Source organism: Amblyomma mixtum, chromosome 10, assembly GCF_055824585.1.
Source record: "Amblyomma mixtum isolate Tamu chromosome 10, ASM5582458v1, whole genome shotgun sequence".
Taxonomy (NCBI): Eukaryota; Metazoa; Arthropoda; class Arachnida; order Ixodida; family Ixodidae; genus Amblyomma; species Amblyomma mixtum.
Genome location: NC_143021.1, coordinates 68,268,181 through 68,273,551, shown reverse-complemented (window position 1 = coordinate 68,273,551; position 5,371 = coordinate 68,268,181). Strand labels below are relative to the sequence as shown.

Sequence of the window (5,371 nt, the reverse complement as noted above, 5' to 3'; positions counted from 1 at the left end):
ATTGCCGCTGTGCAGTTGACTTTATACAGCCGGTGAGTGGTGACGTAGCGGATGAAGGCGTTTGGTGCGGGTCAAATTGCGTGGTCCAAATGCGCATGTCTGATGTATCGCCGTCAGGCCGTTCCATCGTAGCATTGTACAGGTGCTCGTTCAAGATTGTCGCCGTCATCGCATCCACGCCGCATTCGGTAGCTGTAGCCGCATCTCTCGAGCTCACGAAAAACACGGCCTGGATTAAGAACAAGAACGGGTTCTTTAGTTGCATGCTTCCAAGGCTCCCGCCGTGCCCCACAGGTTCTTATCTGGGTTCTTCCCTTGGTTAGGCATTGTCTACACTGGCGCCCTCAGGGCTCTGGATTTCTCCAAAAAGCTGTTTCCAAGCTACCTATTTTGCCCCCTATCCCCAGCCAGTGACGCCATTGTAGTGAATGCCAACCTGTGCAAAAGGATCGGAGCTGGCCTCGTACACGTACCTATTAACGTCCATTATGCCGTATCCAAGTCGTCAACTCATTACCCTAATGACTCTGTTAGCCTCAAAGACCCTCCTTTCCATCCCCTAGACTGCCTCTGGACCTCTGGGATTGTGAACATGGTCACATGCACCCTCTCGGAGGCCTCTCTAAGCCTACGCATCCCCACTTCTGTCTCTCAAGATTCTGCCTCCTCCCCTTCAGCACATCGTTGAGATCAGCATGGATAACGGCAAGGTGTTCGTTCCATGTTGTCGCCTACCACTTCCTGGGCTTCGGCCATAGCATCTACCATGAACTTCTTTGACTGTGCCTCCACCTGCACCTTCCTGTCCGCCTTCACTCCCGTTGAAACGCCCTCCTCATCCCTCGCTACGTTCGAGTCACCCACAACCAGAACCCTTCTGCGCTCTGACCATTCGCTTCCCGCCTGCGACTGCTGCCTTCCGAATCGCGCTAGCTGGCTGTCCTGCCGCTGTACGCTAATGTCGCGCGTCTTCGTGCCCTTTGTTGCCTTTCCGTCTTCCCCACTGAAAGCCGGCTGCGCTGTAGGGTGGACGAGCCTCCGTGTTACTGCTACCTTCTGTCAGAGGGACAACGGCCTTTATGTCTGCCACGCTGTCCTCGTACACCACCTGACGCTGCCCCGAACCGGGGTGACCTGCAGGCCACGACCTGAGCTCCTCCACCTGCGATTCTAGCCGGGCCAGCTTTTCCCGCTCATCTTTCAGCTCGCCACAAGTCGCTCTAGCAGGTCTGCCTTAAACCCTCCTCTTGAGCGACTCGGCGCGCTGAGTTTCTAGCTTAATCGGTTCATCCCGCCCACCTTCAGGTCCCTTTTGACCTCCTTAATCCTAGCTACAGATTCCCCTTTCTTCATCCGAACAGCCTCCTCTAATCGCTTACAAAGACTGCGCTCGAAGCTAGCCTCCTCTGCCTTGGCTCAACTTCCGTAATTCGTCTCGTCCAAACAACACCAACGCTTACACTCTTCGCACTGCACTAGCTGCCCGTCCACCCTGGCTTTAATGGCTTGCCGAGCCAACGTCCGTGTGACTATATAACGTAAAATCCCACCAAAAATCCAAATCAAAGCACTATAGCGCACACTATGTGCCACCTCCGCTAACCTTTCTACCCCTATGTTTAAAACTACCGCCCCTACAGTATGTACAAAAACAAATACCAAAAGCACCCAGCTTCAGATGAAGTCACTGGAGCTCCAAAAAAGCGTATTCCTTCGACAGCGTCACGAGCAAAAGCTCAGGTCAACACCCTCTTGTGAATAGAGGGTAAAACCATCGTTGTAACGCAACACACGACAATGACACAGAACAAGAGGGTACACACACAGCGCTAACGTCCAACACCTTGATTGTGAAGAAACATATCTATACATACACGCTGCATTGCCGTTATATCACCAGGCATATATGATATAATCGAGCCCGAATATACGCAAATTCTTTTCGAGACAGATTAAAAGGGTTGCGGACGCAGGCACCTCCTAATCGATCTACCTTTTCCGCTTCAATAATTTCCCGCATACGCTAATCCTTGTTTACCCTTGGCACTCATTGCTATGGCTGCTAGAAACCCATCTTTTTCATTTTGGTTTTTTATATTTCGCTTGTGCTCTCGGAGGCGAGCATTTAAACACCGACCAGACTGTCCTATATACTGTTTCCCACACGATAGTGAAATCTCATGCACCACACCCTCTTTACATGAAACACAGGGAACTCTGTGCATCTCGGCACATCCTGGGAGCATGACTTTCTGGTTTGTTAACCTTTTATAGCCTAGCTAACTTGTCACGGGCTGAAAAAACAACGCGTACATCTCTCCGCTTCGCAGCACACTTCAAATTATGGGATACAGTGTGCATATACGGAACAACAGCAAAGTTTTTCCGTTCTTCTCCGACAGCTTGAGCAGCAGCTGCCTTATTCGTGTTTGCCTTTCTCAACAGTGGTTCTGCAACAGCTATCAGCAGATGACCAAGGTAGCCAGCGAGCGACAAGCTATTGAGCTGTTGCTGGAAGCTACTGTACATCAAATGAGGACAATACTTACGAATGGCATTCTAAAAGGACAGATTTGCAATTGCCCTTTTCACCGTTTGTTTTGGTTTTGGTTCACCAGTTAACTAACCAGGGCTTTTACCTCGGCGTAGCGGTTCAGGTAGTCAGTCGCTCTGATTATCCACTTATTTGTAGATGTCGACTTTGGGAAAGGGACAAGTAAGTCTGTGTGGATTTGCTGGAAGGGACTTGAAGGAATTTTATAGAGTTCAGAAATCCTGCTGGTCGGGTGGGAGGGGTCTTGCTTCGCTGACAATCTTGACTGGTTTTCACATAATGTGCAACATCTTCGGACAGTCGGGGTCAGTAATATTCACTTGAATGCGGCGCAGGGTGCGAGAACACCCGAGAGGTCCAGCTGTCGGCTCGTCGTGTGAAGCCTGAAGAACTTCGCGAAGACTGGCAGGTACAAGAAGGAGGTAGCCTGTTTTGTTTGCGGCGAAGTTCTTCTCGGCGACATCGTTCTGTACATAGAACGAAGAGAATCATCGCTTGAACGAGGCGGGAGAAAAAGAAATCTTGCCCTCCAAGTACTGGATGGGTGGTTTTAAGTCTGGGTCCGAATGTTGCTGCAGTGCGAAAGAGCTGGAACTGGTGGGTCCCAGGAAGGCATTGTTGAAGACTGCGCTCCAATCCCACCGCTGCCACCAGTGTTGAAGACGGCGCTTCAATCGCACCGCTGGTACCAGTGTTGGAGACTGCGCTTGAAATCCCAACTGTGCCACCGGTGTTGGAGACGGAGGGGGCCCGGAACAAGGTACCCATGTGGGCTAGTTGGTGTACATCAGAAATAACTTCACCAGCGAAAGAACAAGACACGAGGATAAGAAGAACACAGGACAACGCTGGGTCCTGTGTTCTTCTGTTTTGTGTTCTTCTGTGTTCTTCTTCTCCTCGTGTCTCGTTCTTTCGCTATGCCTGAGGGGGCCTGGAGATGACTGGCCCGTTCAGCCCCGCAGGTCCCGGCTCCGAAGGACGGTGCCGAACTCCAATATGGAGGAAACTGTACAGAAGGTTTATTTTACATATTTGCAGTTGAGATGAGAGTGCTCCGGTCACAAAACAACGTCCCGTTCAATATGGTTCAGATCCCTGACTGGGGAATAAAGTTCGGTGAACGATGGCCAATCAGATGGGCAGTTGTGGACACTGGTGGTATCACTCACGGCAGGGGGCGGTGCTGGGCTCTCTCGCAGCTCGGTCGATGGGAAGGGGAGACAGAGTCTTCAAACACTGATGTGTCACCTTGACCACTGCGGCAAGTCTTATGTGAGTTGCCTCCACGGGAAAAGTCTCCTGCAGTCTCCCCGCAGGTGAATGTACGTCCTCGAACTCCCCCGCCGGATGACCGAAGCACGAGACCTCTTTCGACGACACAGTCGTCTTTCAATTAGCAGCCTCAGCTCGACCTTGCATAGCACCACACCATCCGGCGGCCTGAGGACAGACTCGGCCACACTACCGCCGCCGCCATCGTCGTCTCTGCTTCCGCCGCTGGTGTCGCCAGCCCGCGCCGCATCTTTTCTTTGCGATGAGTCACGTCCGGTACTAATTCTTCCCAGGCCCGTGTTCGCCAATCTTGACAGCTCCTCCGCAGCCCGAAAAATCTCGAATGGCCAGCGTTCACTACCGCTGGGCAGGAAGAGATGAGGCTGGAACCGGGTGGAAGGGCTGGTTTCCAGAAATGGAATCCAAGCTCGAATATTCAACAAAGAATGGCATCAGTGGACTGTTCTACGAGACAGGGCACTGGCCCACAAACAAGCGCTCGGAATTTGCCAAAGATCCACCAGACTCTCTATAATGACAACAAAAGTTTACTAAAATGTGACTTCACTTTGGCGTAATTTTGTGCCGACAAAACGTGAAAGATCCCCTTTGAAATTGCCAAAGATGGACTGCTTCAACCAAGGTTTAAAAAGAGGAACACAGGAGGTGGTCTTACTAAAATTTCCTCCTTTACACCAATCTGCCGAAGACATCACAATTTCCGTGCAGTTTTTTCTTCTTGTAACACTCAGAAAAATTGCAGTGCTGGAAAGCTAGACTCCGTCTATGCAAGCGACCATTTTTGGGGGATTATTGTCATAGCCACGTTAGATTGATTGATTATAAAACATTTTATTCGCCGGAAAGAGGTCGTTAAGAGGTCGCTAAGAGGTCGCGTTAAGTGGTCGAGAGTACATAGCCCTCGACGACTTTGAGACAATGGTCAGTCTCAAAGGCGAACTTCGCGCCATACAGGTAACCCTGGTAACCCGACAACTTCTGTGCCGCCCAAACCAAACACGCGCACTCTTTTTCTGAAGCGCTGTACGCTTCCTCTCTGCAGGTCAGCTTGCGGCTGACTGACAATACCGGGTGTTCGTCGTGGTTGTCGCCAACGTGGCTTAAAACAGCACCCAGTACTCTATCACTTGCGTCACACTGGACTTAAAACTCTCTACCATAGCAAGGGGTCCGAAGCAAGGGTCGGTACATGAGCGCATCCTTCTCGCTTTTAACAGCTTTTTTTTAGCTCCTCCCAGAGTACGTCAGCTGGTGCTCATTTTCGTAAGGTGTCAGTTAAGGAATCAGCGCTCCGTCTACGCGACTCTACGCGTAGTTCTACGCGAGCTGCACTCCTGTGAGTGCCGTTATTACATGTTAGCATGGAGAATCGACACCTGTCACTCCTAACTCCATGACACCACAGCCTTTGTCTAAGATAAGGAAAAAAACAGTAGCATCCGATCAACTCCAAGTTTTTTTAACAAAGTAGCCTTTCCCTGCCCGATGTCATTCGCCCAAAAAAACACAGTGCAATAAGAAAAA

The 5,371-nt window shown here is 50.7% G+C and overlaps 1 pseudogene; it reads right to left on the bottom strand.

The window, feature by feature from the left end:
* Positions 1 to 397: 397 nt before the first annotated feature.
* Positions 398 to 1,353, bottom strand: LOC149326031 (uncharacterized; annotated as a pseudogene).
* Between the last annotated feature and the right edge of the window lie 4,018 nt (positions 1,354 to 5,371).